The sequence below is a fragment of the Hyla sarda genome, unplaced genomic scaffold (assembly GCF_029499605.1).
Source record: "Hyla sarda isolate aHylSar1 unplaced genomic scaffold, aHylSar1.hap1 scaffold_928, whole genome shotgun sequence".
NCBI classification, from domain to species: domain Eukaryota; kingdom Metazoa; phylum Chordata; class Amphibia; order Anura; family Hylidae; genus Hyla; species Hyla sarda.
The window spans coordinates 26,000-48,944 of NW_026610958.1; the positions used below are offsets into that span (position 1 = coordinate 26,000).

At 45.3% G+C, this 22,945-nt stretch overlaps 8 non-coding genes across 8 annotated transcripts; all 8 read right to left on the reverse strand.

Moving 5' to 3' along the window:
- Positions 1–355: 355 nt before the first annotated feature.
- LOC130349988 (U2 spliceosomal RNA) lies at positions 356–546 on the reverse strand. The gene has a single exon (XR_008887205.1). It is a non-coding gene; the product is annotated as a U2 spliceosomal RNA (small nuclear RNA).
- A 2,089-nt stretch (positions 547–2,635) lies between these two features.
- Positions 2,636–2,826, reverse strand: LOC130349955 (U2 spliceosomal RNA). The gene has a single exon (XR_008887175.1). It is a non-coding gene; the product is annotated as a U2 spliceosomal RNA (small nuclear RNA).
- A 2,078-nt stretch (positions 2,827–4,904) lies between these two features.
- On the reverse strand, positions 4,905–5,095 carry LOC130349995 (U2 spliceosomal RNA). Its single transcript, XR_008887212.1, has one exon. It is a non-coding gene; the product is annotated as a U2 spliceosomal RNA (small nuclear RNA).
- A 2,089-nt stretch (positions 5,096–7,184) lies between these two features.
- Positions 7,185–7,375, reverse strand: LOC130349956 (U2 spliceosomal RNA). The gene has a single exon (XR_008887176.1). It is a non-coding gene; the product is annotated as a U2 spliceosomal RNA (small nuclear RNA).
- A 2,094-nt stretch (positions 7,376–9,469) lies between these two features.
- LOC130350001 (U2 spliceosomal RNA) lies at positions 9,470–9,660 on the reverse strand. The gene has a single exon (XR_008887217.1). It is a non-coding gene; the product is annotated as a U2 spliceosomal RNA (small nuclear RNA).
- A 7,052-nt stretch (positions 9,661–16,712) lies between these two features.
- LOC130349957 (U2 spliceosomal RNA) lies at positions 16,713–16,903 on the reverse strand. The gene has a single exon (XR_008887177.1). It is a non-coding gene; the product is annotated as a U2 spliceosomal RNA (small nuclear RNA).
- Positions 16,904–18,980: 2,077 nt separating this feature from the next.
- Positions 18,981–19,171, reverse strand: LOC130349984 (U2 spliceosomal RNA). The gene has a single exon (XR_008887202.1). It is a non-coding gene; the product is annotated as a U2 spliceosomal RNA (small nuclear RNA).
- A 2,081-nt stretch (positions 19,172–21,252) lies between these two features.
- LOC130349958 (U2 spliceosomal RNA) lies at positions 21,253–21,443 on the reverse strand. Its single transcript, XR_008887178.1, has one exon. It is a non-coding gene; the product is annotated as a U2 spliceosomal RNA (small nuclear RNA).
- Between the last annotated feature and the right edge of the window lie 1,502 nt (positions 21,444–22,945).

Below are 22,945 nucleotides of genomic sequence, written 5' to 3' on the forward strand. Positions count from 1 at the left end.
GATGAGATTTTATATTTCTTCATAAGCATTAATCTTATTTTGTCAATTAGGAACATTCAGCACCCACCCGCTATCAAGGCAGCTGCCTATCATGTCATGCCCTACCTGCACAGGTGTGCTGGCTACTCAAATGATCCAATTAAGGAGGCCATTTAGTCAGCAGCAGCAGAAGTCCTGTGCCTGGACGCTCCAACAGGGGCCAGACACAAGCAGAAGCAGAAGCAGCAGAAGCAGCAGCAGCACCACCTTTTGTTTTTTGGCTGCAGCAGCAGCAAGGCCCACAGGGCTGGCTAGCTGGCTAGCCAGCAAGCAGGTAGCAATGAAAGTAGGAATCTTTCTTTTTAACCCTGTAAGGGGGTGGTGCACTGTACCCGAAGATACTGCCATATCGGGTCAATGCATAGGGCGACGGAAGCAAGCTTCGAAATCGGCCCCCGTTCTCAAAAATCCATTTAATATATGGTCCCCAGATAGGGGACGTATCAGATATTAAACTGATAAGAACAGATACTACACTTGATCTTAGCCAAAAGGCTGAGAAGCGATAACCGTGAAAGGGGCGGGCCCAACAAGGTCCCCTTCATGGGCACTATCACTGCTTGCTGTCAGGGAGGCTGCCAGACAATTTTCCATGCACACTCTGGGCTGGGGGGCAGTCAACCACCAGTACACACAGCAGAACCTAAACCCATACCATTATTGCTAAGCAGCAAGACAGGGGCCCATTGCACTCCCACGGGGCCTTTTTAAATGCAATCCATAACCCGGATTTGCCAGGAACCCTTCTTACTCCTCCTACTTGCATGTGACACTGGGCTTAGGATCTGCATAGGAAACACACACACAAGCACACACCTACCTTTGTTGCCTGCAGATGCCTCCTTGGCTGTCCCCAAACGGTATCAAACCAACACCCACGGGAAGCTGTAAGCATAGAGGACATGCCTGCACCCCATTGGACTTACCTGTGTGGGTTAAATCCGGGTTATTTGACAACCTATGGCGGTGATGGTTCTGCTCAGGCAGAGCAGTGCTGATGCTCCTCATAAAGCTGTCGCTGCTGTGAAGGTTCTAGGTGACATCACAAATCCCTATGGTTACATACACAACAAAGCTGGGTTGTTGTTGTTTACACTCTGCAAGGCCTGTGGAAGTGAGTGACATCATAGCACTGTAGTTCTGAGGGTTCAAGATGGATGCAACAATCTCCTGTTGCTTCTATGAAGGCCGTAATAGACGACATCACCAAACAGCTCCATAGTCACATACACAGCAAAGGAGAGATGTTGTTTACACCTAGTGATGTCAGTGGTATTGAGTGACATCACAGCACAGTGCTAAGGCTCCTGGGCCTGGACACAGCAGCGGCTGCAATATCTCAACGGAGAATACGTTTATATCTATGTGTGTGTGTGCGCATATATATATATATATATATATATATATATATATATATATATATATATATTTCTCCGCCGAAATCACTTTTAAACCCATTTCCACCTTTTTTTCCCTTCTCTTCCTCTTACTTTTTTTTCACGTTTTTTTACGTTTTTCTCCTTTTCGCCTCTTTTCTGGGCGTATTATTCTTCTTTTTCTTCTTTTTTTTCGTCTAATGCATACCCCAGTGCAGCAATGCTTATTCAATACCGCCAGCAGATGGAGACACTGGGGGATAATTTTCTAAGGATTTATACTGATTTTTCCTGTCTGAATTTGTCGCACAGAAAGTTGCAGGCCAAATATGTGTGACATTTCTGCGACTTTAGCTTCTAGAGCATTTTTACAACATTATACATAGGTGCTGAATACATAAAAAGCGACTGTTCAGCGACAGACAAGTCGCATCGGCTGAAAGTAGGCCAGAATGTCAGTCCATGTTGGAGCAGGTTTAGATACAGTCTAAAGCATAGATCTCAAAGTCTGTGCACAGAATTTAGCAAGGGCCTCGCACCTTCTGATGCATCAGGTAGGTGCACAATAGCATAGCCTAACCCTCTGTACTTTGGTCTATATTGATGCGGGACATAGACAGCCAGCTGATGACCAATCCATTAGTGCAATGGATGGCTGGAAGCATTTGTCTTTGCCTTTGCAATACCACAGAAGCAATGCATGGTCAATGTACAGCAATGACACACCTGTGTGAACAGCCAGGAGACCCCCCCCCCCATGTTATGTTACATAGTTACATAGTTAGTACGGTCGAAAAAAGACATATGTCCATCAAGTTCAACCAGGGAATTAAGGGGTAGGGGTGTGGCGCGATATTGGGGAAGGGATGAGATTTTATATTTCTTCATAAGCATTAATCTTATTTTGTCAATTAGGAACATTCAGCACCCACCCGCTATCAAGGCAGCTGCCTATCATGTCATGCCCTACCTGCACAGGTGTGCTGGCTACTCAAATGATCCAATTAAGGAGGCCATTTAGTCAGCAGCAGCAGAAGTCCTGTGCCTGGACGCTCCAACAGGGGCCAGACACAAGCAGAAGCAGAAGCAGCAGAAGCAGCAGCAGCACCACCTTTTGTTTTTTGGCTGCAGCAGCAGCAAGGCCCACAGGGCTGGCTAGCTGGCTAGCCAGCAAGCAGGTAGCAATGAAAGTAGGAATCTTTCTTTTTAACCCTGTAAGGGGGTGGTGCACTGTACCCGAAGATACTGCCATATCGGGTCAATGCATAGGGCGACGGAAGCAAGCTTCGAAATCGGCCCCCGTTCTCAAAAATCCATTTAATATATGGTCCCCAGATAGGGGACGTATCAGATATTAAACTGATAAGAACAGATACTACACTTGATCTTAGCCAAAAGGCCGAGAAGCGATAACCGTGAAAGGGGCGGGCCCAACAAGGTCCCCTTCATGGGCACTATCACTGCTTGCTGTCAGGGAGGCTGCCAGACAATTTTCCATGCACACTCTGGGCTGGGGGGCAGTCAACCACCAGTACACACAGCAGAACCTAAACCCATACCATTATTGCTAAGCAGCAAGACAGGGGCCCATTGCACTCCCACGGGGCCTTTTTAAATGCAATCCATAACCCGGATTTGCCAGGAACCCTTCTTACTCCTCCTACTTGCATGTGACACTGGGCTTAGGATCTGCATAGGAAACACACACACAAGCACACACCTACCTTTGTTGCCTGCAGATGCCTCCTTGGCTGTCCCCAAACGGTATCAAACCAACACCCACGGAAGCTGTAAGCATAGAGGACATGCCTGCACCCCATTGGACTTACCTGTGTGGGTTAAATCCGGGTTATTTGACAACCTATGGCGGTGATGGTTCTGCTCAGGCAGAGCAGTGCTGATGCTCCTCATAAAGCTGTCGCTGCTGTGAAGGTTCTAGGTGACATCACAAATCCCTATGGTTACATACACAACAAAGCTGGGTTGTTGTTGTTTACACTCTGCAAGGCCTGTGGAAGTGAGTGACATCATAGCACTGTAGTTCTGAGGGTTCAAGATGGATGCAACAATCTCCTGTTGCTTCTATGAAGGCCGTAATAGACGACATCACCAAACAGCTCCATAGTCACATACACAGCAAAGGAGAGATGTTGTTTACACCTAGTGATGTCAGTGGTATTGAGTGACATCACAGCACAGTGCTAAGGCTCCTGGGCCTGGACACAGCAGCGGCTGCAATATCTCAACGGAGAATACGTTTATATCTATGTGTGTGTGTGCGCATATATATATATATATATATATATATATATATATTTCTCCGCCGAAATCACTTTTAAACCCATTTCCACCTTTTTTTCCCTTCTCTTCCTCTTACTTTTTTTTCACGTTTTTTTACGTTTTTCTCCTTTTCGCCTCTTTTCTGGGCGTATTATTCTTCTTTTTCTTCTTTTTTTTCGTCTAATGCATACCCCATCAGTGCAGCAATGCTTTTTCAATACCGCCAGCAGATGGAGACACTGGGGGATAATTTTCTAAGGATTTATACTGATTTTTCCTGTCTGAATTTGTCGCACAGAAAGTTGCAGGCCAAATATGTGTGACATTTCTGCGACTTTAGCTTCTAGAGCATTTTTACAACATTATACATAGGTGCTGAATACATAAAAAGCGACTGTTCAGCGACAGACAAGTCGCATCGGCTGAAAGTAGGCCAGAATGTCAGTCCATGTTGGAGCAGGTTTAGATACAGTCTAAAGCATAGATCTCAAAGTCTGTGCACAGAATTTAGCAAGGGCCTCGCACCTTCTGATGCATCAGGTAGGTGCACAATAGCATAGCCTAACCCTCTGTACTTTGGTCTATATTGATGCGGGACATAGACAGCCAGCTGATGACCAATCCATTAGTGCAATGGATGGCTGGAAGCATTTGTCTTTGCCTTTGCAATACCACAGAAGCAATGCATGGTCAATGTACAGCAATGACACACCTGTGTGAACAGCCAGGAGACCCCCCCCCCCATGTTATGTTACATAGTTACATAGTTAGTACGGTCGAAAAAAGACACATGTCCATCAAGTTCAACCAGGGAATTAAGGGGTAGGGGTGTGGCGCGATATTGGGGAAGGGATGAGATTTTATATTTCTTCATAAGCATTAATCTTATTTTGTCAATTAGGAACATTCAGCACCCACCCGCTATCAAGGCAGCTGCCTATCATGTCATGCCCTACCTGCACAGGTGTGCTGGCTACTCAAATGATCCAATTAAGGAGGCCATTTAGTCAGCAGCAGCAGAAGTCCTGTGCCTGGACGCTCCAACAGCGGCCAGACACAAGCAGAAGCAGAAGCAGCAGAAGCAGCAGCAGCACCACCTTTTGTTTTTTGGCTGCAGCAGCAGCAGCAAGGCCCACAGGGCTGGCTAGCTGGCTAGCCAGCAAGCATGTAGCAATGAAAGTAGGAATCTTTCTTTTTAACCCTGTAAGGGGGTGGTGCACTGTACCCGAAGATACTGCCATATCGGGTCAATGCATAGGGCGACGGAAGCAAGCTTCGAAATCGGCCCCCGTTCTCAAAAATCCATTTAATATATGGTCCCCAGATAGGGGACGTATCAGATATTAAACTGATAAGAACAGATACTACACTTGATCTTAGCCAAAAGTCCGAGAAGCGATAACCGTGAAAGGGGCGGGCCCAACAAGGTCCCCTTCATGGGCACTATCACTGCTTGCTGTCAGGGAGGCTGCCAGACAATTTTCCATGCACACTCTGGGCTGGGGGGCAGTCAACCACCAGTACACACAGCAGAACCTAAACCCATACCATTATTGCTAAGCAGCAAGACAGGGGCCCATTGCACTCCCACGGGGCCTTTTTAAATGCAATCCATAACCCGGATTTGCCAGGAACCCTTCTTACTCCTCCTACTTGCATGTGACACTGGGCTTAGGATCTGCATAGGAAACACACACACAAGCACACACCTACCTTTGTTGCCTGCAGATGCCTCCTTGGCTGTCCCCAAACGGTATCAAACCAACACCCACGGGAAGCTGTAAGCATAGAGGACATGCCTGCACCCCATTGGACTTACCTGTGTGGGTTAAATCCGGGTTATTTGACAACCTATGGCGGTGATGGTTCTGCTCAGGCAGAGCAGTGCTGATGCTCCTCATGAAGCTGTCGCTGCTGTGAAGGTTCTAGGTGACATCACAATCCCTATGGTTACATACACAACAAAGCTGGGTTGTTGTTGTTTACACTCTGCAAGGCCTGTGGAAGTGAGTGACATCATAGCACTGTAGTTCTGAGGGTTCTAGATGGATGCAACAATCTCCTGTTGCTTCTATGAAGGCCATAATAGACGACATCACCAAACAGCTCCATAGTCACATACACAGCAAAGGAGAGATGTTGTTTACACCTAGTGATGTCAGTGGTATTGAGTGACATCACAGCACAGTGCTAAGGCTCCTGGGCCTGGACACAGCAGCGGCTGCAATATCTCAACGGAGAATACGTTTATATATATGTGTGTGTGTGCGCGTATATATATATATATATATATATATATATATATATATATATATATATTTCTCCGCCGAAATCACTTTTAAACCCATTTCCACCTTTTTTTCCCTTCTCTTCCTCTTACTTTTTTTTCACGTTTTTTTACGTTTTTCTCCTTTTCGCCTCTTTTCTGGGCGTATTATTCTTCTTTTTCTTCTTTTTTTTCGTCTAATGCATACCCCATCAGTGCAGCAATGCTTATTCAATACCGCCAGCAGATGGAGACACTGGGGGATAATTTTCTAAGGATTTATACTGATTTTTCCTGTCTGAATTTGTCGCACAGAAAGTTGCAGGCCAAATATGTGTGACATTTCTGCGACTTTAGCTTCTAGAGCATTTTTACAACATTATACATAGGTGCTGAATACATAAAAAGCGACTGTTCAGCGACAGACAAGTCGCATCGGCTGAAAGTAGGCCAGAATGTCAGTCCATGTTGGAGCAGGTTTAGATACAGTCTAAAGCATAGATCTCAAAGTCTGTGCACAGAATTTAGCAAGGGCCTCGCACCTTCTGATGCATCAGGTAGGTGCACAATAGCATAGCCTAACCCTCTGTACTTTGGTCTATATTGATGCGGGACATAGACAGCCAGCTGATGACCAATCCATTAGTGCAATGGATGGCTGGAAGCATTTGTCTTTGCCTTTGCAATACCACAGAAGCAATGCATGGTCAATGTACAGCAATGACACACCTGTGTGAACAGCCAGGAGACCCCCCCCATGTTATGTTACATAGTTACATAGTTAGTACGGTCGAAAAAAGACACATGTCCATCAAGTTCACCCAGGGAATTAAGGGGTAGGGGTGTGGCGCGATATTGGGGAAGGGATGAGATTTTATATTTCTTCATAAGCATTAATCTTATTTTGTCAATTAGGAACATTCAGCACCCACCCGCTATCAAGGCAGCTGCCTATCATGTCATGCCCTACCTGCACAGGTGTGCTGGCTACTCAAATGATCCAATTAAGGAGGCCATTTAGTCAGCAGCAGCAGAAGTCCTGTGCCTGGACGCTCCAACAGCGGCCAGACACAAGCAGAAGCAGAAGCAGCAGAAGCAGCAGCAGCACCACCTTTTGTTTTTTGGCTGCAGCAGCAGCAGCAAGGCCCACAGGGCTGGCTAGCTGGCTAGCCAGCAAGCAGGTAGCAATGAAAGTAGGAATCTTTCTTTTTAACCCTGTAAGGGGGTGGTGCACTGTACCCGAAGATACTGCCATATCGGGTCAATGCATAGGGCGACGGAAGCAAGCTTCGAAATCGGCCCCCGTTCTCAAAAATCCATTTAATATATGGTCCCCAGATAGGGGACGTATCAGATATTAAACTGATAAGAACAGATACTACACTTGATCTTAGCCAAAAGGCCGAGAAGCGATAACCGTGAAAGGGGCGGGCCCAACAAGGTCCCCTTCATGGGCACTATCACTGCTTGCTGTCAGGGAGGCTGCCAGACAATTTTCCATGCACACTCTGGGCTGGGGGGCAGTCAACCACCAGTACACACAGCAGAACCTAAACCCATACCATTATTGCTAAGCAGCAAGACAGGGGCCCATTGCACTCCCACGGGGCCTTTTTAAATGCAATCCATAACCCGGATTTGCCAGGAACCCTTCTTACTCCTCCTACTTGCATGTGACACTGGGCTTAGGATCTGCATAGGAAACACACACACAAGCACACACCTACCTTTGTTGCCTGCAGATGCCTCCTTGGCTGTCCCCAAACGGTATCAAACCAACACCCACGGGAAGCTGTAAGCATAGAGGACATGCCTGCACCCCATTGGACTTACCTGTGTGGGTTAAATCCGGGTTATTTGACAACCTATGGCGGTGATGGTTCTGCTCAGGCAGAGCAGTGCTGATGCTCCTCATGAAGCTGTCGCTGCTGTGAAGGTTTTAGGTGACATCACAATCCCTATGGTTACATACACAACAAAGCTGGGTTGTTGTTGTTTACACTCTGCAAGGCCTGTGGAAGTGAGTGACATCATAGCACTGTAGTTCTGAGGGTTCTAGATGGATGCAACAATCTCCTGTTGCTTCTATGAAGGCCATAATAGACGACATCACCAAACAGCTCCATAGTCACATACACAGCAAAGGAGAGATGTTGTTTACACCTAGTGATGTCAGTGGTATTGAGTGACATCACAGCACAGTGCTAAGGCTCCTGGGCCTGGACACAGCAGCGGCTGCAATATCTCAACGGAGAATACGTTTATATATATGTGTGTGTGTGCGCGTATATATATATATATATATATATATATATATATATATATATATATATATATATTTCTCCGCCGAAATCACTTTTAAACCCATTTCCACCTTTTTTTCCCTTCTCTTCCTCTTACTTTTTTTTCACGTTTTTTTACGTTTTTCTCCTTTTCGCCTCTTTTCTGGGCGTATTATTCTTCTTTTTCTTCTTTTTTTTCGTCTAATGCATACCCCATCAGTGCAGCAATGCTTATTCAATACCGCCAGCAGATGGAGACACTGGGGGATAATTTTCTAAGGATTTATACTGATTTTTCCTGTCTGAATTTGTCGCACAGAAAGTTGCAGGCCAAATATGTGTGACATTTCTGCGACTTTAGCTTCTAGAGCATTTTTACAACATTATACATAGGTGCTGAATACATAAAAAGCGACTGTTCAGCGACAGACAAGTCGCATCGGCTGAAAGTAGGCCAGAATGTCAGTCCATGTTGGAGCAGGTTTAGATACAGTCTAAAGCATAGATCTCAAAGTCTGTGCACAGAATTTAGCAAGGGCCTCGCACCTTCTGATGCATCAGGTAGGTGCACAATAGCATAGCCTAACCCTCTGTACTTTGGTCTATATTGATGCGGGACATAGACAGCCAGCTGATGACCAATCCATTAGTGCAATGGATGGCTGGAAGCATTTGTCTTTGCCTTTGCAATACCACAGAAGCAATGCATGGTCAATGTACAGCAATGACACACCTGTGTGAACAGCCAGGAGACCCCCCCATGTTATGTTACATAGTTACATAGTTAGTACGGTCGAAAAAAGACACATGTCCATCAAGTTCAACCAGGGAATTAAGGGGTAGGGGTGTGGCGCGATATTGGGGAAGGGATGAGATTTTATATTTCTTCATAAGCATTAATCTTATTTTGTCAATTAGGAACATTCAGCACCCACCCGCTATCAAGGCAGCTGCCTATCATGTCATGCCCTACCTGCACAGGTGTGCTGCCTACTCAAATGATCCAATTAAGGAGGCCATTTAGTCAGCAGCAGCAGAAGTCCTGTGCCTGGACGCTCCAACAGCGGCCAGACACAAGCAGAAGCAGAAGCAGCAGAAGCAGCAGCAGCACCACCTTTTGTTTTTTGGCTGCAGCAGCAGCAGCAAGGCCCACAGGGCTGGCTAGCTGGCTAGCCAGCAAGCAGGTAGCAATGAAAGTAGGAATCTTTCTTTTTAACCCTGTAAGGGGGTGGTGCACTGTACCCGAAGATACTGCCATATCGGGTCAATGCATAGGGCGACGGAAGCAAGCTTCGAAATCGGCCCCCGTTCTCAAAAATCCATTTAATATATGGTCCCCAGATAGGGGACGTATCAGATATTAAACTGATAAGAACAGATTTTTTTTTTTTTTTTTTTTTTTTTTTTTTAAAACCTTCAGGTTTGAATTAAAACTTAATCGTTCAGGTTTACTTCACGTTTGCCTCTCAGATTTACTGAACTTAGTCACAATTCATCAAACTCATCATTAGGTTACTTTATCAACATATAACAAAATACACCCAAAAACAAAGTACATAGCATAACAACACACCACCCTCAAACCCTCACCACGTGTCTCCATTTTAAAAACTTCCAAGTCCCCTCCGCATCATCCTCTCCAAATCTCTTCTTATCCCACAAATATACAGTATGCAATCTATCTAATATCATTCTCATACACTCTTCAACCGACACATCCTTCTTCTTAAATATATACAAATTCCTAACATCCCACAATACCTCCTTAATTATCGCTAACAACACATATAACATTCTCTCCTTCCTCCCACCTACCACCGCCAGACCAAACATAATCACTTCAAAAGACCACTTTCTTACCCCCATCAATTCTTTGGCCAACGGACCAATTCCCTTCCACACTTCTTGCGCTCTATCACAATTCCAAAACAAATGCATAATACTCTCATTCCCTCCACAACCCTCTCTCGGACATCTCTCACTCCTTCCAATCCCCCGACTCTTCTGTACCTCTCTTACTGGCAATGCACCATGCAAACTCTGCCATACAATCTCTCTCTGTCTATTAGTCATACCATCTGTCTGCAAACTCTTCCACACTTTACTCACATTCTGTCCTCTCACCATATTAATATTACACTGAACTTCCTTCTCCCTAATACACTTCACCATACTCTTCTTCTCCTTTAACACATCCTGTCTCACACCTATCAAACCAAACTTTCTCATGAACACCTCAACAAACCCATACCAACCAGGACTCACCAAAGCATACGGCTTCCTCAGATCTCTCTCCATCCACCCTAATCTGCATAACACACCCCCTCCTAGAAACCTCATCATACATGCAAATTTCCACTGCTCTCCCATACTTCTCCTCACAGCAAACAATAGATTAATCCCCAGATACACTTCAACATTAGGAAAATTCATTCCTCCATTCCTACACTCTTTCATCACATTCTCTCTTCTCACCTTCTCCACTTTCGACCCCCAGAAAAATACAAACAAAATCCTATTCAACTTTCTCAGTGTCATATAACCTGGTGGAAACACCAAAGCCACATACAACAGGATCGGCAATATCACACTCTTGATCACCACAATCTTACCAATCATTGACAACTCTCTCATACTCCAAAAATCCAACTTCCTTTTTATTCTAACACCAACCTCTTCCCAACTTTCTCTTCCATCCAGCCTCTCATCAAATTTAACTCCCAACACCTTAATCGCTCCGTCTACACATTTCACCCCTACATCCTCTACTTCATACATCCTTCCAAAAACCTTATACTCACTCTTATCCCAATTAACTCTAAAACCAGAAGCACCACAAAAATACCCAGCCAACAACTTTGCTCTCTGCAAAGCTCCAACATACTCACAGATCACACAAACATCATCCATATATGCCAACACTTTCAAGTCTCTTCCACCACTCCCAGGAATCCTCACACCTCTCATACACTTATCCCTTCTCAACAACTCCAACAAAGGCTCTATCGCACATATAAAGACCAAGGGTGACAGGGGACACCCCTGTCTCACTCCAGAACACACATTCACTTTCTTACTAACCCAGCCATTAATTAATACTTTACTATACACTCCATCATACAATACTCTAATCATTTTAACAAAACCTTCCGGAAAACCCATTCTATCCAACACTTTAAATAAAAACTCATGTGACAACCTATCAAAAGCTTTCTCAAAATCCAAAGACAACACTCCAACACACTGATCTCTACCCAAGCAATCCCATAATACATCACGCAACAAACCCAAATTCTCACTTATCCTTCTTTTTGGCACACCACATACTTGTTCTTCTCCAATCACCTGATCAATCACATCCCTCATTCTATTCGCCAACACCTTTGCAAGAATTTTATAATCAACATTCAATAACGTAATCGGTCTCCAATTCCTCACATCCTTTCTATCCCCTTTTTTAAAGATCAAAACCACCACTCCACTCTTCATACTTTCCTCCAATCTACCATTCTTGCACACAAAATCATAAATCTCCACCAAATCCACTTTAACCGTCTCCCACATTCTAGCATAAAATTCCACCGGCAACCCATCCTCACCTGGTGTCTTATTTCTAGCCATACTTTTAATCACCAACTCCAATTCTTTCACTCCCACACCTTTCACCAGGCTATCTGCCTCCCTGTCATGCACTCTGCTCTCAATCTTCCCAATCACCTCAGACTGCAGACCCATATCACACTCCTTCTCAGCATATAAATCCTTATAAAAATCCTCAACCACACTCAACACTCTTTTACCTTTAACCATCACACCATCCTTATCATACACCTCTATCAACTCCTCTCTTTTACCAGACACCCTTTTAAAGAAAAACCTTGAGCATCTCTCACCCTTCTCCAACTTATTCAACTTAGCCTGATACACAATCTCTCTTCCTCTCTCCAACATCCACTTCTCTACTTCCTTCTTAATCTCTTCAATCTCACTCTCCACACAACCACCACTCTTCCTCCATTTTTTCAAAAAGATCAATCTCTTCTGCAGCCACTCATACCTTCTTCTCTTTCCCGCAGCTCTCTTATACCCCTCTCTTTTAAAGAAAACATGCGTTCTCTCCTTCACCCAACTCCACCACTGCAATACATCCACAAAATCAGCTTTCCTCCTCTTCCAAACCTCATACTTCTTCACATACCTCTCATACACCCCTCCCTCCTCCATCAAACTAACATTCAATTTCCATAAACCCCGCCCACTCAAACATTCCACATTAAACCCCAAATCACATCTTACACACTCATGATCTGAATACAATACCTTCATTTGCATATACTCCCTACCCAACACTCCTTTTGACACAAAACACATATCCAATCTTGAAGCACACTTTCCCCTATCTGAAAAATAAGTCGGACACACATCAACATTACACAATTTAGCCACATCTTGCAACCTCAAATCATTCACCACATTCCTCAACATCCTACCAGATACATCGATCTTACTCCCTTCAATCTCACAATTGAAATCCCCCACACATACCATAGGCTCTCTCCCCGGCAAAAACAACTTTAACTTCTCAAACAACTCCACCCTCTCATTCTTCTTAACAGACGCATACACATTAAATATTCGAACCTTAACTCCACCCACCTCCACCTTAACCATCAAACACCTTCCCTCTTCAATCACTGAATGGCTCTCTACCTTGAACCTCTTATCCTTAAATAACACACCAACCCCATCATTCCTATTTACAGAAGACATAGACCACACAGAATCCCCATATCCCCACTCCCCCTTCCCTACCTCTTCCACCAACCCACACTCTTGTACACAAATAACATCAGCCCCCATACCTGCCAACTCCTGCAAAATTGCAGCCCTCCTAACCCTACTCCTAAACACCCTAACATTAGATGAAATTATTTTAAAAGACATACTACTATCCCCATATGAAAAAAACAAACAAAGGAAAAAAACACAACAAAACAATCACCTATATACAAAAGAAAACACCAATCAATGCGATGTTCTACGGGTTAAGGTACCAAGCGGTACTTGTCCATCACCTTCCTGATCCACCTCGGATCTAAATAATGGTTCGAAAGGGTTTCTCGAACTAAACGAAGTCTCCTCACTCCTCTCAGCCCATTCTTTCTTTCTCGCTTTTTTTGGATACCTGTGACACAAATCATCCGCCACTTTCTTCCCTCTATGCCTTCCTGAAGACACAGCACTCTCTGAATTGGTAGTAAAATCTTCAATCACAGGCTCATTCTCCATCTCTTCCTCCAACTCCTTCTGCACCACAGCCACAGTCTTGCTCTCCATAAGCTTAAGTCCAGGTTTTCCCGCCAAAACGGGTTTTCCCTCCAAAATTGGATTTCCCTCCAAAATTGGAGACCCCTCCAAAACTGGAGTCCCCTCCAAAACTGGAGTCCCCTCCATCACAGCACTTGTCTCCATTTTATCTCTCTCTTCCAGGTATCTCTTTCCCTCCTCCTGCTTCCTTTCTACCTCTTTCTGTCTTTCGATCTTCTCCTCCTCCCTCCTTTTTCTCTCTTCCGGGCACTCTCTCATCACATGTCCAGCCTCTCCACATACATGGCATTTTTTTGGCTCAGGACACGCATTGGCCTCATGTCCCTCTTTCTGGCAATTCCTGCACACTCTCACAGCCGCACAATTCTCCTTCACATGCCCAAACATATGGCACTTTCTGCAGAACATGGGCTGCCCAGGGTAGGTAAGATAACCTCTCTGCCCCGCAATAGAAAAACTCGCCGGGGGATGCTGCACTCCGTAAATTCCACTGGCATCTTGCTTCAACTTCACCAAAAACTTATACTCCGCATTAAACACTCCCAATATGCTCTTCTGTGCAATCCCTCCTCTGACAGTCTCACAGTACTGCTTCAAAAAATTTCCCACCAACTTCACATCCATAAACGGGTTGTATACACGGACTAAAAGGGGTTTCTCCTCCAACTCAAACAAAGGCTCAAACGACACATTCTTCATAATGGTATTTTCCACATTCTCACGCAGGCTCTGGTAAAAGGACAGGCACCCATTAATAGTGTAGAAACTCACATCATATATACCTTGCCGCTTACTTTCCTGTAAGCAAAAGACGTCCTTCATCGGTATCCCGGCCATGTCCTCCACCAAACGACGCCCCACAAACGTGATCTTATTCTTCTCCACATCAGAAACCTCCACCTTCACCCGAATAGTGTTCTTAACGAATCCAGCTGCCATCTTCTCTGTCGGTCTGAGACCACAGTATCGCCTCCTGAAAAAACCCTCTGCAAGCAGAGAAACACGCACCCCTGACCCAGACCAAGTTTACACTTGATCTGAGCCAAAAGGCCGAGAAGCGATAACCGTGAAAGGGGCGGGCCCAACAAGGTCCCCTTCATGGGCACTATCACTGCTTGCTGTCAGGGAGGCTGCCAGACAATTTTCCATGCACACTCTGGGCTGGGGGGCAGTCAACCACCAGTACACACAGCAGAACCTAAACCCATACCATTATTGCTAAGCAGCAAGACAGGGGCCCATTGCACTCCCACGGGGCCTTTTTAAATGCAATCCATAACCCGGATTTGCCAGGAACCCTTCTTACTCCTCCTACTTGCATGTGACACTGGGCTTAGGATCTGCATAGGAAACACACACACAAGCACACACCTACCTTTGTTGCCTGCAGATGCCTCCTTGGCTGTCCCCAAACGGTATCAAACCAACACCCACGGGAAGCTGTAAGCATAGAGGACATGCCTGCACCCCATTGGACTTACCTGTGTGGGTTAAATCCGGGTTATTTGACAACCTATGGCGGTGATGGTTCTGCTCAGGCAGAGCAGTGCTGATGCTCCTCATGAAGCTGTCGCTGCTGTGAAGGTTCTAGGTGACATCACAATCCCTATGGTTACATACACAACAAAGCTGGGTTGTTGTTGTTTACACTCTGCAAGGCCTGTGGAAGTGAGTGACATCATAGCACTGTAGTTCTGAGGGTTCTAGATGGATGCAACAATCTCCTGTTGCTTCTATGAAGGCCATAATAGACGACATCACCAAACAGCTCCATAGTCACATACACAGCAAAGGAGAGATGTTGTTTACACCTAGTGATGTCAGTGGTATTGAGTGACATCACAGCACAGTGCTAAGGCTCCTGGGCCTGGACACAGCAGCGGCTGCAATATCTCAACGGAGAATACGTTTATATATATGTGTGTGTGTGCGCGTATATATATATATATATATATATATATATATATATATTTCTCCGCCGAAATCACTTTTAAACCCATTTCCACCTTTTTTTCCCTTCTCTTCCTCTTACTTTTTTTTTCACGTTTTTTTAAGTTTTTCTCCTTTTCGCCTCTTTTCTGGGCGTATTATTCTTCTTTTTCTTCTTTTTTTTCGTCTAATGCATACCCCATCAGTGCAGCAATGCTTATTCAATACCGCCAGCAGATGGAGACACTGGGGGATAATTTTCTAAGGATTTATACTGATTTTTCCTGTCTGAATTTGTCGCACAGAAAGTTGCAGGCCAAATATGTGTGACATTTCTGCGACTTTAGCTTCTAGAGCATTTTTACAACATTATACATAGGTGCTGAATACATAAAAAGCGACTGTTCAGCGACAGACAAGTCGCATCGGCTGAAAGTAGGCCAGAATGTCAGTCCATGTTGGAGCAGGTTTAGATACAGTCTAAAGCATAGATCTCAAAGTCTGTGCACAGAATTTAGCAAGGGCCTCGCACCTTCTGATGCATCAGGTAGGTGCACAATAGCATAGCCTAACCCTCTGTACTTTGGTCTATATTGATGCGGGACATAGACAGCCAGCTGATGACCAATCCATTAGTGCAATGGATGGCTGGAAGCATTTGTCTTTGCCTTTGCAATACCACAGAAGCAATGCATGGTCAATGTACAGCAATGACACACCTGTGTGAACAGCCAGGAGACCCCCCCATGTTATGTTACATAGTTACATAGTTAGTACGGTCGAAAAAAGACACATGTCCATCAAGTTCAACCAGGGAATTAAGGGGTAGGGGTGTGGCGCGATATTGGGGAAGGGATGAGATTTTATATTTCTTCATAAGCATTAATCTTATTTTGTCAATTAGGAACATTCAGCACCCACCCGCTATCAAGGCAGCTGCCTATCATGTCATGCCCTACCTGCACAGGTGTGCTGGCTACTCAAATGATCCAATTAAGGAGGCCATTTAGTCAGCAGCAGCAGAAGTCCTGTGCCTGGACGCTCCAACAGCGGCCAGACACAAGCAGAAGCAGAAGCAGCAGAAGCAGCAGCAGCACCACCTTTTGTTTTTTGGCTGCAGCAGCAGCAGCAAGGCCCACAGGGCTGGCTAGCTGGCTAGCCAGCAAGCAGGTAGCAATGAAAGTAGGAATCTTTCTTTTTAACCCTGTAAGGGGGTGGTGCACTGTACCCGAAGATACTGCCATATCGGGTCAATGCATAGGGCGACGGAAGCAAGCTTCGAAATCGGCCCCCGTTCTCAAAAATCCATTTAATATATGGTCCCCAGATAGGGGACGTATCAGATATTAAACTGATAAGAACAGATACTACACTTGATCTTAGCCAAAAGGCCGAGAAGCGATAACCGTGAAAGGGGCGGGCCCAACAAGGTCCCCTTCATGGGCACTATCACTGCTTGCTGTCAGGGAGGCTGCCAGACAATTTTCCATGCACACTCTGGGCTGGGGGGCAGTCAACCACCAGTACACACAGCAGAACCTAAACCCATACCATTATTGCTAAGCAGCAAGACAGGGGCCCATTGCACTCCCACGGGGCCTTTTTAAATGCAATCCATAACCCGGATTTGCCAGGAACCCTTCTTACTCCTCCTACTTGCATGTGACACTGGGCTTAGGATCTGCATAGGAAACACACACACAAGCACACACCTACCTTTGTTGCCTGCAGATGCCTCCTTGGCTGTCCCCAAACGGTATCAAACCAACACCCACGGGAAGCTGTAAGCATAGAGGACATGCCTGCACCCCATTGGACTTACCTGTGTGGGTTAAATCCGGGTTATTTGACAACCTATGGCGGTGATGGTTCTGCTCAGGCAGAGCAGTGCTGATGCTCCTCATGAAGCTGTCGCTGCTGTGAAGGTTCTAGGTGACATCACAATCCCTATGGTTACATACACAACAAAGCTGGGTTGTTGTTGTTTACACTCTGCAAGGCCTGTGGAAGTGAGTGACATCATAGCACTGTAGTTCTGAGGGTTCTAGATGGATGCAACAATCTCCTGTTGCTTCTATGAAGGCCATAATAGACGACATCACCAAACAGCTCCATAGTCACATACACAGCAAAGGAGAGATGTTGTTTACACCTAGTGATGTCAGTGGTATTGAGTGACATCACAGCACAGTGCTAAGGCTCCTGGGCCTGGACACAGCAGCGGCTGCAATATCTCAACGGAGAATACGTTTATATATATGTGTGTGTGTGCGCGTATATATATATATATATATATATATATATATATTTCTCCGCCGAAATCACTTTTAAACCCATTTCCACCTTTTTTTCCCTTCTCTTCCTCTTACTTTTTTTTTCACGTTTTTTTTTACGTTTTTCTCCTTTTCGCCTCTTTTCTGGGCGTATTATTCTTCTTTTTCTTCTTTTTTTTCGTCTAATGCATACCCCATCAGTGCAGCAATGCTTATTCAATACCGCCAGCAGATGGAGACACTGGGGGATAATTTTCTAAGGATTTATACTGATTTTTCCTGTCTGAATTTGTCGCACAGAAAGTTGCAGGCCAAATATGTGTGACATTTCTGCGACTTTAGCTTCTAGAGCATTTTTACAACATTATACATAGGTGCTGAATACATAAAAAGCGACTGTTCAGCGACAGACAAGTCGCATCGGCTGAAAGTAGGCCAGAATGTCAGTCCATGTTGGAGCAGGTTTAGATACAGTCTAAAGCATAGATCTCAAAGTCTGTGCACAGAATTTAGCAAGGGCCTCGCACCTTCTGATGCATCAGGTAGGTGCACAATAGCATAGCCTAACCCTCTGTACTTTGGTCTATATTGATGCGGGACATAGACAGCCAGCTGATGACCAATCCATTAGTGCAATGGATGGCTGGAAGCATTTGTCTTTGCCTTTGCAATACCACAGAAGCAATGCATGGTCAATGTACAGCAATGACACACCTGTGTGAACAGCCAGGAGACCCCCCCATGTTATGTTACATAGTTACATAGTTAGTACGGTCGAAAAAAGACACATGTCCATCAAGTTCAACCAGGGAATTAAGGGGTAGGGGTGTGGCGCGATATTGGGGAAGGGATGAGATTTTATATTTCTTCATAAGCATTAATCTTATTTTGTCAATTAGGAACATTCAGCACCCACCCGCTATCAAGGCAGCTGCCTATCATGTCATGCCCTACCTGCACAGGTGTGCTGGCTACTCAAATGATCCAATTAAGGAGGCCATTTAGTCAGCAGCAGCAGAAGTCCTGTGCCTGGACGCTCCAACAGCGGCCAGACACAAGCAGAAGCAGAAGCAGCAGAAGCAGCAGCAGCACCACCTTTTGTTTTTTGGCTGCAGCAGCAGCAGCAAGGCCCACAGGGCTGGCTAGCTGGCTAGCCAGCAAGCAGGTAGCAATGAAAGTAGGAATCTTTCTTTTTAACCCTGTAAGGGGGTGGTGCACTGTACCCGAAGATACTGCCATATCGGGTCAATGCATAGGGCGACGGAAGCAAGCTTCGAAATCGGCCCCCGTTCTCAAAAATCCATTTAATATATGGTCCCCAGATAGGGGACGTATCAGATATTAAACTGATAAGAACAGATACTACACTTGATCTTAGCCAAAAGGCCGAGAAGTGATAACCGTGAAAGGGGCGGGCCCAACAAGGTCCCCTTCATGGGCACTATCACTGCTTGCTGTCAGGGAGGCTGCCAGACAATTTTCCATGCACACTCTGGGCTGGGGGGCAGTCAACCACCAGTACACACAGCAGAACCTAAACCCATACCATTATTGCTAAGCAGCAAGACAGGGGCCCATTGCACTCCCACGGGGCCTTTTTAAATGCAATCCATAACCCGGATTTGCCAGGAACCCTTCTTACTCCTCCTACTTGCATGTGACACTGGGCTTAGGATCTGCATAGGAAACACACACACAAGCACACACCTACCTTTGTTGCCTGCAGATGCCTCCTTGGCTGTCCCCAAACGGTATCAAACCAACACCCACGGGAAGCTGTAAGCATAGAGGACATGCCTGCACCCCATTGGACTTACCTGTGTGGGTTAAATCCGGGTTATTTGACAACCTATGGCGGTGATGGTTCTGCTCAGGCAGAGCAGTGCTGATGCTCCTCATGAAGCTGTCGCTGCTGTGAAGGTTCTAGGTGACATCACAATCCCTATGGTTACATACACAACAAAGCTGGGTTGTTGTTGTTTACACTCTGCAAGGCCTGTGGAAGTGAGTGACATCATAGCACTGTAGTTCTGAGGGTTCTAGATGGATGCAACAATCTCCTGTTGCTTCTATGAAGGCCATAATAGACGACATCACCAAACAGCTCCATAGTCACATACACAGCAAAGGAGAGATGTTGTTTACACCTAGTGATGTCAGTGGTATTGAGTGACATCACAGCACAGTGCTAAGGCTCCTGGGCCTGGACACAGCAGCGGCTGCAATATCTCAACGGAGAATACGTTTATATATATGTGTGTGTGTGCGCGTATATATATATATATATATATATATATATATATATATATATTCTCCGCCGAAATCACTTTTAAACCCATTTCCACCTTTTTTTCCCTTCTCTTCCTCTTACTTTTTTTTCACGTTTTTTTACGTTTTTCTCCTTTTCGCCTCTTTTCTGGGCGTATTATTCTTCTTTTTCTTCTTTTTTTTCGTCTAATGCATACCCCATCAGTGCAGCAATGCTTATTCAATACCGCCAGCAGATGGAGACACTGGGGGATAATTTTCTAAGGATTTATACTGATTTTTCCTGTCTGAATTTGTCGCACAGAAAGTTGCAGGCCAAATATGTGTGACATTTCTGCGACTTTAGCTTCTAGAGCATTTTTACAACATTATACATAGGTGCTGAATACATAAAAAGCGACTGTTCAGCGACAGACAAGTCGCATCGGCTGAAAGTAGGCCAGAATGTCAGTCCATGTTGGAGCAGGTTTAGATACAGTCTAAAGCATAGATCTCAAAGTCTGTGCACAGAATTTAGCAAGGGCCTCGCACCTTCTGATGCATCAGGTAGGTGCACAATAGCATAGCCTAACCCTCTGTACTTTGGTCTATATTGATGCGGGACATAGACAGCCAGCTGATGACCAATCCATTAGTGCAATGGATGGCTGGAAGCATTTGTCTTTGCCTTTGCAATACCACAGAAGCAATGCATGGTCAATGTACAGCAATGACACACCTGTGTGAACAGCCAGGAGACCCCCCCATGTTATGTTACATAGTTACATAGTTAGTACGGTCGAAAAAAGACACATGTCCATCAAGTTCAACCAGGGAATTAAGGGGTAGGGGTGTGGCGCGATATTGGGGAAGGGATGAGATTTTATATTTCTTCATAAGCATTAATCTTATTTTGTCAATTAGGAACATTCAGCACCCACCAGCTATCAAGGCAGCTGCCTATCATGTCATGCCCTACCTGCACAGGTGTGCTGGCTACTCAAATGATCCAATTAAGGAGGCCATTTAGTCAGCAGCAGCAGAAGTCCTGTGCCTGGACGCTCCAACAGCGGCCAGACACAAGCAGAAGCAGAAGCAGCAGAAGCAGCAGCAGCACCACCTTTTGTTTTTTGGCTGCAGCAGCAGCAGCAAGGCCCACAGGGCTGGCTAGCTGGCTAGCCAGCAAGCAGGTAGCAATGAAAGTAGGAATCTTTCTTTTTAACCCTGTAAGGGGGTGGTGCACTGTACCCGAAGATACTGCCATATCGGGTCAATGCATAGGGCGACGGAAGCAAGCTTCGAAATCGGCCCCCGTTCTCAAAAATCCATTTAATATATGGTCCCCAGATAGGGGACGTATCAGATATTAAACTGATAAGAACAGATACTACACTTGATCTTAGCCAAAAGGCCGAGAAGCGATAACCGTGAAAGGGGCGGGCCCAACAAGGTCCCCTTCATGGGCACTATCACTGCTTGCTGTCAGGGAGGCTGCCAGACAATTTTCCATGCACACTCTGGGCTGGGGGGCAGTCAACCACCAGTACACACAGCAGAACCTAAACCCATACCATTATTGCTAAGCAGCAAGACAGGGGCCCATTGCACTCCCACGGGGCCTTTTTAAATGCAATCCATAACCCGGATTTGCCAGGAACCCTTCTTACTCCTCCTACTTGCATGTGACACTGGGCTTAGGATCTGCATAGGAAACACACACACAAGCACACACCTACCTTTGTGGCCTGCAGATGCCTCCTTGGCTGTCCCCAAACGGTATCAAACCAACACCCACGGGAAGCTGTAAGCATAGAGGACATGCCTGCACCCCATTGGACTTACCTGTGTGGGTTAAATCCGGGTTATTTGACAACCTATGGCGGTGATGGTTCTGCTCAGGCAGAGCAGTGCTGATGCTCCTCATGAAGCTGTCGCTGCTGTGAAGGTTCTAGGTGACATCACAATCCCTATGGTTACATACACAACAAAGCTGGGTTGTTGTTGTTTACACTCTGCAAGGCCTGTGGAAGTGAGTGACATCATAGCACTGTAGTTCTGAGGGTTCTAGATGGATGCAACAATCTCCTGTTGCTTCTATGAAGGCCATAATAGACGACATCACCAAACAGCTCCATAGTCACATACACAGCAAAGGAGAGATGTTGTTTACACCTAGTGATGTCAGTGGTATTGAGTGACATCACAGCACAGTGCTAAGGCTCCTGGGCCTGGACACAGCAGCGGCTGCAATATCTCAACGGAGAATACGTTTATATATATGTGTGTGTGTGCGCGTATATATATATATATATATATATATATATATATATATATATATTTCTCCGCCGAAATCACTTTTAAACCCATTTCCACCTTTTTTTCCCTTCTCTTCCTCTTACTTTTTTTTCACGTTTTTTTACGTTTTTCTCCTTTTCGCCTCTTTTCTGGGCGTATTATTCTTCTTTTTCTTCTTTTTTTTCGTCTAATGCATACCCCATCAGTGCAGCAATGCTTATTCAATACCGCCAGCAGATGGAGACACTGGGGGATAATTTTCTAAGGATTTATACTGATTTTTCCTGTCTGAATTTGTCGCACAGAAAGTTGCAGGCCAAATATGTGTGACATTTCTGCGACTTTAGCTTCTAGAGCATTTTTACAACATTATACATAGGTGCTGAATACATAAAAAGCGACTGTTCAGCGACAGACAAGTCGCATCGGCTGAAAGTAGGCCAGAATGTCAGTCCATGTTGGAGCAGGTTTAGATACAGTCTAAAGCATAGATCTCAAAGTCTGTGCACAGAATTTAGCAAGGGCCTCGCACCTTCTGATGCATCAGGTAGGTGCACAATAGCATAGCCTAACCCTCTGTACTTTGGTCTATATTGATGCGGGACATAGACAGCCAGCTGATGACCAATC